Below are 10,759 nucleotides of genomic sequence, written 5' to 3' on the forward strand. Positions count from 1 at the left end.
CACATTGCCTCTAAATCAGGGGTATTCAACTCTTAACCTACGAGGTCCGGAGTACTGCTGGTTTTCTGTTCTGCCTGATAATTAATTGCACCCACCTGGTGTCCCAGGTGTAAATCAGTCCCTGATTAGAGGGGAAGAATGTAAAAAAGGACAAACTGACTTTGAAGCCCAGAGTTGAGTTTGAGGACTAGATAGTGTGTTTGGGGGGTTTTCTGAGGGAAAACGCTTAGGGTGGCTTTTGACTTATCATGTGGTCAACATCTCTAGGCCCTGAGGGTCAGAGGGAATAACTAGAGCCTCATCTCTGCACCGGCTAGCCTAGTCCTGACCCTCTTCAGAACAACCAGATAACTACACCAAGGTTCGGGGATCACTGGCAAATGTGATGGATTGCAATGAAGCTTAACCAACGCAGTTGCCTTGTGGTTAGTGTCTGCCCAGAGATTGGAACGTTAGGGGTTCAGTCCTCGGTGGTCATACTTACAACTCAAAATGTCACAATTTTGCTGGCTGTCCTCCAGTGATATCTGTTGATGTATTTTTCACCTACATATTTTTCATATCAGATTTCATTTTGAAAATACACTGCTTTTTTTCATCCCAATACTTTAAAGGTGTCTCATACATATTGACACTCACCAATGAAAACAGGGACAGTATATTGTCCACGTTTTGAGTCCCACACATATTGTAGTTTGTTTTCATTCAGGATTGCCATGTGGCAGACTATTACATATTATTACTTTGGCTACAGTCGGTGCAGTACTGAAGCTTTCTGCTCAATAAACTAGGAGGGTTTCCATAGCAAAACTATGCTCTTAGCTCCCTCAGCCCTAGGGAGGTTAGCATTGCTACCATTACAGAGGCTAAATGTGTTTAGCGGTAAGCACTAATGCTTTTTGGATAGAATGGAGTCCTGTAATCAACCACTTCTAACTGGAATCCGAGATCAACACCCTGCTTCGGTGCTATCGTATGGCCAAGATAGAGCTTTGTGTTCAAGAATCTCCGTCTCCCAGCCGCAATAAATCAATTTCTGTTCCACCCTCTCGATATCCACTTACCTACTGATTCAATTGGCTGGAGAGCCGTGTGTGATATCGCCTGAAGAAGGTAGCAACGCTCACCTCACACAACTCCTCACCTCTTTCTTTAGTTTCATCTCTCTTCTCTTAGTCTCATCCCTCCATCTCACCATCATTCTCCAGCGTGGCTGTCGGGGCATCATGAAGGGTGGTGATGGAGCGGAGAGAATAGAGAAGATGGACACTAACCCCAGTGTTGACGTGTCAGCGATGGATGTGGGGTGGCAGGAGACAGCCATTACCCAGCGGCCTGCAGAGTGAGTAGCCTCTGGCTAGCACTTGACGTTTGGTTTCTTCTCTAATGACAGAGACTGAGGACAACCCTACTTTCTTCAGTCTGTTTTCTCACTAGATGCTGGTTCCAAGCAATGCTAATATTTGGGAGTAGAAATTGAGTGTTGAAGGACCTCATTGGTTATTAGGGATATACTGTACAGCAAGTATTGGTTGAAATTCCTAATGTTGAAATGTCAGAAATAGTTTGGACCTAAATAACTGTTTGTCAAAGTTACCCACCGAACCATCAAACCTTTTGAATCTCAAAGTATTTTTGTGAACGTTTTGTCCTCTGATTGCCTGCTGTTGTTGCTACTCCTTCTAATCACAAGTCCCTGACTTGATTTTGCTGGCTCAGCTAACTTCTCCCAGGGTGTCACTTTCTAAGATGGGATTTTAAACACTACACCCCCCACAAAGACACTGCACAAGTGAAGGGAAGAGGTGAGATGAGGAGAGCGCGTAGATAGCTGCGAGAAGGAATTATATATACAACGAGCAACGTGATCATGCTGTTTTTATGTGGATCATGGGTGTATTCATTCCAGGGATAAACATACCTGAATTTGTCCAATAGAAACTATCATCTTCAACTGTTGGACTAATGATTACGTCCTATATGCAGGCAAGAGTGTGCAAGGCAGTATTGAATTTGTAACTGTCTGTCACCTTGATTACTCAAAATTCTCTCGACCTGTGCACCTACATTGTAAACTTTCAGCAATAGGCTAGGTTGTAGCAACTTCATGATGGGTATAGGGAAAATGTGACTATCATGTAGTAGCCTAACCCAATCGATGTTACATTGAACTGGTTGAATGGAATATGAATGACAGTCATCCAATATGCTGTAATAGAATAAGGCCATGCTCATAAAATTAAAATAATCATCCTCCCTCATCTTAAATGGCACCGACCGCCACTGGATGTGATATGTCCCTGAATAGTTGATGCTGATCCAGAGTCTACTTTGTGTTTTTTTTCTACAACATTCCATTATAAAATACTTAGATTATTGTGAAGTATTATGGTGGGGATGAAGAGCATACTGAGTTGGGTGTACGTATGGATATTGGGATAGACTGTAAGAGTTAAGGTTTGGCAGAGTCAAGCAATTAACACTTGTAGGCCTCAAAGAGAAGTCTCGCCAATGACGCACATTGTTTTAGTGTAAAGCAACGGATCTGGTGTCAAAATCTGATTTAGGAAGCAGATTCCCAAGCCACCTCTGTAGGTAGTCCTGGACACTTCTACACCACATGCCCCCCTTATTGGGTAAAACAAAGTGAGAAGAGCAAAAATCAACCGTCACTCAACATCCTGCTCTACATTCCAATTCATTTCATCTTGCTTTAATCACTTTTCACCCCACACCGGGTGCCAGTGATTATCGTTAGAGAGGCGTGTCCAAGCGTAGCTGGACGCCACAGGGGTTTAGATAGCCCATACATCACGGCGCGCTCTGTATTCATCCACGTACGCCCCACTGCCCCATGGGAGGACCCCACTCAGTCCTACTGAGACAGGAAAGCTGATATAGGGTAACGCGTTTGGCGTCGTTGCGGAAAATACCGTATTTCATTGGACTCCAGATTTGACTATTTGTCATCCCTCTGACAGGTTATGACATGAAGCAGTGAGAAGGTTTTCAATGTAAAATGTGTACAGTTTAAAGTGCTGTGTGGAAACAGGGAGAAAGCTAGTGAGAATAGGGATTGCAAATGCCTTGATGGGTGAAAGTGAAGGTGTCAATTTGTTCTGTTTACATCACAGTGGTGTATTAATTTCAACACGTGTTGACATGAAGCTTTCAAGAGATGTCTGTGAAGCACATTGCAGATCTAATTTGAACAACAACCTTTTTGGTTGTACTCACCACCTCACCACCACTGCTTATGATCGACAAGTACAGTAATTTTTTTATCCCTGAATGTCAAATATCATACATATGTGAATGTAGTACACGTGTACAGTTGAAGTCGGAAGTTTACATACACCTTAGCCAAATATATTTAAACTCAGTTTTCACAATTCCTGACATTTAATCCTAGTAAAAAATCCCTGTTTTAGGTCAGTTAGGATCACCACTTTATTTTAAGAATGTGAAATGTCAGAATAATAGAGTGAATGATTTATTTCAGCCTTTATTTCTTTCATCACATTCCCAGTGGGTCAGAAGTTTACATACACTCAATTAATATTTGGTAGAATTGCCTTTAAATTGTTTAACTTGGGTCAAACGATTCGGGTGGCCTTCCACAAGCTTCCCACAATAGGTTGGGTGAATTTTGGCCCATTCCTCCTGACAAAGCTGGTGTAACTTGAGTCAGGTTTGTAGGCCTCCTTGCTCGCACACGCTTTTTCAGTTCTGCCCTCATTTTCTATAGGATTGAGGTCAGGGTTTGTGATGGCCACACCAACATCGTGACTTTGTTGTCCTTGAGCCATTTTTCCAAAACTTTGGAACTATGCTTGGGGTCATTGTCCATTTGGAAGACCCATTTGCGACCAAGCTTTAACTTCCTGACTGATGTCTTGAGATGTTGCTTCAATATATCCACATAATTTCCCTTCCTCATGATGCTATCTATTTTGTGAAGTACACCAGTCCCTCCTGCAGCAAAGCACCCCCACAACATGATGCTGCCACCCCCGTGCTTCACGGTTGGGATGGTGTTCTTCGGCTTGTAAGCTTACTCCTTTGTCCTCCAAACATAAGGATGGGGATTATGGCCAAACAGTTCTATTTTTGTTTCATCAGACCAGAGGACATTTCTTCAAAATGTGCAGTTGCAAACCGTAGTCTAGCTTTTTTATGGTGGTTTTGGAGCAGTGGCTTCTTCCTTGCTGAGCGGCCTTTCAGGTTATGTCGATATGCAAATCGTTTTATTGTGGATATAGATACTTTTGTACCTGTTTCCTCCAGCATCTTCACAAGGTCGTTTGCTGTTGATCTGGGATTGATTTGCACCACTGTACGTTCATCTCTAGGAGACAGAACGCGTCTCCTTCCTGAGCGGTATGACAGCTGCGTGGTCCCATGGTGTTTATACTTGCGTACTATTGTTTGTACAGAAGAATGTGGTACCTTCAGGCCGCTAGTCTATGGTAGCCTAGTGGTTAGAGCGTTGGACTAGTAACTGAAAGGTTGCAAGATCGAATCCCCGAGCTGACAAGGTACAAATCTGTCGTTCTGCAAGGCAGTTAACCCACTGTTCCTAGGCCGTCATTGTAAGAATTTGTTCTTAACTGACTTGTCAAGTTAAATAAAGGTCAAATAAAAAAATGGAAATTGCTCCCAAGGATGAACCAGACTTGTGGAGGTCTACAATTTTTTTCTGAGGTCTTGGCTGATGTCTTGATTTTCTCATGATGTCAAGCAAAGAGGCACTTAGTTTGAAGGTAGACCTTGAAATACATCCACAGGTACACCTCCAATTGACTCAAATTATGTCAATTAGCCTATCAGAAGCTTCTAAAGCCATGACATCATTTTCTGGAATTTTCCAAGCTGTTTAAAGGCACAGTCAACTTAGTGTATGTAAACTTCTGACCCACTGGAATTGTGATACAGTGAATGATAAGTGAACTAATCTGTCTGAAATCAATTGTTGGAAAAAGTAGATGTCCTAACCAACTTAACAAAACTATAGTTTGTTAATAACAAGAAATTTGTGGAGTGGTTGAAAAATGAGTTTTAATGACTCCAACCTAAGTGTATGTAAACCTCCGACTTCAACTGTAGCTCCTTCAGATCTCTGATCAATGGGGTCGATTCAACCATTGACCTCTCTTATCCCTTCAAAGTCTACCCTTATTGCAGTCATTCATTCCCACGCATCCTCACTTTCCATAACCTTGTAGCAGTCTTATCCTCTTCCTCTTTCTCTTTCACTCACCCCTTGTCCCACTCTTATGCTCTCCCAATCCCCCCACCTCTCATCTCTCTCTCTCTCTCTCTCTCTCTCTCTCTCTCTCACCCTCTCTCTCTCATTCTGCACACTCATTCACTCTCTCTGAATTTCCTTGTCTTGTATCCAATGCTGAAACAGATAATGTGACGGAGCAGTATTCATCAAAGCCCTGGGTGGAGATAAAATATGACTGACTCTCTCTGGCTCTGTGTCTAAACCCCAGCACAAGGAAACAGTTAATGTTCTTGCACTGTATTTAAAGTCTAAAGAGGTTACAGTGGTCGGGAGAGTTTAAATCTGATTGGGCCATCTGGAATGTGCCTGTACCCACAGCTGGCTGGGATGAGCCAGGTGAAACGTTCTCTCTCTCTCTCTCTCTCTCTCTCTCCAGATGTGTCTGTGGAGGGATACCGCCCCGCCTCACACCGCGCCCCTAACTGAATAGTCCCCCCTGACTCCCACCTAAGCCCTCCCAACACACCAGAGTCCCATCAGCTCTCACACAAACACACCTACCACACATTTTCGCGATCATACTCGTGCATTTATTTTCCAACACTTTTTGACATCTGTTGTAATTACATAATCTCCTTCTTGGGCTCAAGCGGAGTGAATATGCTGCTGTAGGTTTTTTTAATGTGACGTGGCCTTTTGACCAGCCCTGAGGATCAGGGTATAGAAGCCGGGAGTGCTGCAGGATGATACTCTGAGTCATGAGGTAAGGATACATCTTTACTTGGAGTGAGGGATTTTTGTTCTTTAATGATGTGAAAATGTGTGTGTGTGTGTCTGGTTGTGTTGTGTTCAAGACCACCTAAAGCGAGACCGGTTCAAGACCGGAGAAAACCGAGTCCGAGTCAAGACCAAGACCGGAGGGAGGGGCGAGACCAAGTCAAGACCAAGTCGATATTAATGTGTCATAAAAGGAGTGTGTATATTTGGCCTGGTGATGCGGTTTTATGCGCTGACTGAATAGGACCTGATAACTATGAGTTTTTGTGCTCCGCTGGTCTCGGCTGGTCTCAGGAAGAAATTAGTAGTCCTCATTGTCCGAGACCGAGTCAAGACCGAGTAAAAATGTATCCAACACCAAGACAAGACCGAGACAATAAATGGTTTGGAGACCTAGAACACTGCTGTCTGTGTGTGTGTGTGCATTTCTGTGAGTGTGTGCCTCTGCACACGCAGGTCGGTCCCCCCCCTCCGCTCTTGGTCTTGACTCTGACTATTTTCTCTGGTCCTGGTCTTGACTCGGACTGGATTTGCTCCAGTCTCGATCTTGACTTGAACCGGCGTGTCTTAATTTTTTTATTGTTTTATTTCACCTTTATTTAACCAAGTAGGCCAGTTGAGAACAAGTTGTCATTTACAATTGCGACCTGGCCAAAATAAAGCAAAGCAGTGCGACGAAAACAACAACACAAAGTTACACATGGGATAAACAAACATACAGTCAATAACACAATATAAAATCTATATACAGTGTGTGCAAATGTAGTAAGATTAGGGAGGTAAGGCAATAAATAGGCCATCGTGGCGAAATAATTACAATTCAGAATTAACACTGGAGTGAAAGATGTGCAGAAGATGATGTGCAAGTAGAGATACTGGGGTGCAAAAGAGTAAAAAAAATAATATGGGGATGAGGTGGTTGGGTGGGCTATTTTCAGATGGGCTGTGTACAGGTGCAGTGATCGGTAAGCTGCTCTGACAGCTGATGCTTATAGTTAGTGAGGGAGATATGTCTCCAGCTTCAGTGACTTTTGCAATTCGTTACAGTCATTGGCAGCAGAGAAGTGGAAGGAAATGCGGCCAAAGTGGGTGTTGGCTTTGGGGATGACCAGTGAAATATACCTGCTGGAGCGCGTGCTATGGGTGGGTGTTGTTATGGTGACCAGTGAGCTGAGATAAGGCAGAGCTTTACCTAGCAAAGACTTAGATGACCTGGAGCCAGTGGGTCTGGCGACGGATATGTAGCGAGGGCCAGCCAACGAGAGCATACAGGTCGCAGTGGTGGGTAGTATATGGGGCTTTAGTGACAAAACTGATGGCACTGTGATAGATTACATCCAATTTGCTGAGTAGAGTGTTGGAGGCTATTTTGTAAATGACATCGCTGAAGTCAGGATCAGTAGGATAGTCAGTTTTACGAGGGTATGTTTGGCAGCATGAGTGAAGGAGGCTCTGTTGCGAAATAGGAAGCCGATTCTAGATTTAATTTTGGATTGGAGATGCTTAATGTGAGCCTGGAAGGAGAGTTTACAGTCTAGCCAAACACCTAGGTATTTGTAGTTGTCCACATATTCTAAGTCAGAACCGTCCAGAGTAGTGATGCTAGTCGGGCAGGCGGGTGCAGGCAGCGATCGGTTGAAGAGCATGCATTTAGTTTTACTTGCATTTAAGAGCAGTTGGAAGCCACGGAAGGAGTGTTGTAAGGCATTGAAGCTCGTTTGGAGGTTTGTTAACACTGTATCCAAAGAAGGGCCAGATGTATACAGAATGGTGTCGCCGGCGTAGAAATCAGAGCATCACCAGCAGCAAGAGCGACATCATTGATATATACAGAGAAAAGAGTAGGCCCGAGAATTTAACCCTGTGGCGCCCCCACAGAGACTGATAGGATGTGGCCTAAGAGCTACAGTGTACAGTAGTACTGGCTTGCGGCGTAGGCAACACTTAATCACATTTAACATGTGACAAAGGTTAATTTGCCAGTTAACCTGGGTATAATCTACAAGCCATTTTTGCCAGAAACTACCGGAGATTAAATTTGAAATGAGGTGTGGAAATGAAATAATTAATACAACAAACTTGGTCACATCCTTAGGCCACATCATCTCATTAAACATTGTGTGCTTATTAAATATGGAGCAATTATTAAAAAAGAAAACAGTTTCTCTCTGTAATGAAACAGCGGGTTCATAGCTCCTCCGGGTGTACTGTCTTTAGTTCCAGCTGATCCAATAACCCATTACCTTCCATAGAGACGGTAATTAACCTTTTAATTGGTTTCATATTACATGAATACTGTCAGATTTGTGTCCTGTACACCAAATCAGGAGTAAGTTACATGCCTATTCTTTGAAACAATTTTGGAGGTAGTCATTATTTTCAGATAAAGGGCACAGTCATGGGCAATGTCGTACTCTGAAGTAAAATCGATATACCTGTGACTGTGTCTGCATGTAAATATTGATCAACTGTTTTATGGATAGATGACCAGAGGGTTTAAGCATGGTTACATACTGTATGGCTATCCTCTTGGTCTATGCCATGTAGCAGAGTTCTCTCAGTAGCCTTGTGTGTATTATGCCTATGTTAGCCTGCTGTCCTCCACACACACAGACATACACACACATTCAATCGTGTTGTTTGTATGGAATGGGAGGAAAAAATGGGGCTTCTACCTCAGTGGTGATCCCGCCCCAGAGTCCTGTGGCAGGTCACATGACCAGATGAGTTCCGGTTGGAGCACTACATCCTGATGGATAGCATGCTATAGAATTCTGGCTTGTGCTCATTGGCTAAAATAGTCAGCCTACAACGGTAAAGCTGGAGTGCATGTGAGCTGAGCCGCCTTACCTGAAACTTTACACAATACCAATATATATGTATATATATTTAACAATGTCAAGATGATGTCATGAAGCAGCGATGTCAGAAAGTAGAGAAACCTGCATGTATGACATTGGCTATAGACAGATTCGCTAACCTAGCATTTTAGATTAGAGGCAGTCAGCTTACTGCAGAGATGCCCAGCATCTGTCCCCTTAAGACAAAGCCCTGTACTAGGCAGTAGCAGAGCTCATCATACACACAGCGCCATCCACCATGTCATCACATCAAATTAGCATGGGCCATGAACTACAGTATGTTAATAATACTGTGTTAATGTTATCTACTCAACATGTGAGTCACATAGAGTGAGGACTTTGAGAAGGTAAAATATATGTACTTTTTTTGACCCTGTTGGAATGAAGATCTGAACAATTAATGATAAATCAAGTGTTGATTGGTCAAGTCATTTAGGTTGCCGAGCGATATAAGCCAATCAAGCAAAATCAGGAAGTCCATTCCCAAGCCAAGCCACATTATATAAAGTAGGCTCATGGTTCAAATAAGTGGATAAAAAATAAATAGCTTTAACTTACTAGACTCTTCATCTTGTTTTTCCTAGTAAACGGCCAGTTACGTAAGGGCCTAGCGATTCCAGATGGATGCTGCCTGCCACAGACTAGAGGCACAGCAATTTGGTGAACAGTCAATGCGGCGTGTTGCATGGGGCACCGCTGAGCTGCGTTAAATGAGAGCTTTTCTCAGTGGAAGTGGTATTAAGCTACAGAGTCCATATGCAGGGTAGTGATGTTCAGTCATCCTAGTTCACAGATCACAGTTTAGCCCCGGTTGACTGATGCTGTGTTGATCTTTTCACATGCAGATTTGTTTTAATTGGTTTTACACCGTTAGCAATAACGGAAAATAGCCAACCAATTTAGTTGTTTTTCTTTTGTTCCTGGAGGTTTGTCAATACAGTATGATCTATGCTTGGTTATTGTAGGTACTGTGTGTGGGAGGGAGGCAGCGATTAAAAAATATTTGACACACTAACTGTGAAACCAGTTATCCAGTCCCCCCCTGAGACACCTCTGGCATATTCAGGGTTAATAATACTGGCATCAGACAGCTGTCTCTAACTGCCGCTCCTGTCTCTGACTCTGGTAACGGCTTTGGAGTGTGCTGGCTGGCACACATCTGTTCATGCATTGATCCTCTCCCCGTTTGTGTTGATCTCCCCGTCACACTCCCAACGTTCTTTCTCTCTCTCTCTGTTTTCATTGCGCTCTCTCGCTGTCTCTCTCGCTCACTCTTTCTCTCTTGCTCTCACTCTTTCTCTATCTCTTTAAGCACTGGCCTGGAATGTGGTGGTGTTGTGTCATTATTCAGGGTGGGGGAGGCTGTCTCCCCAAGGGCACTGGCCCCTAACTCGCACAGCATGACACTGTGAGTGTGTCTGAATGTGTGTGAGTGTGTGTGTCTGTTGAACGGTTTATCCCGGCTAGCCCAGATGCCCAGGCTAAATCCATCACCAGCGGTGCTGCGCAGCGAATGCTAAGCTGGAACATTTGGCACTGAGCTGAGGAGCAATAGGGAGGGAGGTGAACAAAAAAAAACACAACGTTTTTCTCGCAAACACCAGGCAGTGGAGGAAGTGGATTTTCAGAGGGACTCTCAGGGAAAGGGACTGGAGCACATTCCCCTTTGAGCCTTTAGCGGGCTGGAGTGACCGTCCGTCCGTCTGAAGGGATGGAACGGTGCGATGATGAACTAGGAGTCTTCACCATCATCCAGTAAGTACTCTTTCTTTCTGCTTCACAGGCATGTATTAGTTGTCCTCTATGCCTTGAATAATCTTTGTCCAGCTATTATCTTGTTTGAACTACTAGGTAGAGTAATGGAGAGGTTTGTAGGCCCTCTGAGGATGTG

Source organism: Salmo salar, chromosome 17 (assembly GCF_965601325.2).
Source record: "Salmo salar chromosome 17, fSalSal1, whole genome shotgun sequence".
NCBI lineage: Eukaryota > Metazoa > Chordata > Actinopteri > Salmoniformes > Salmonidae > Salmo > Salmo salar.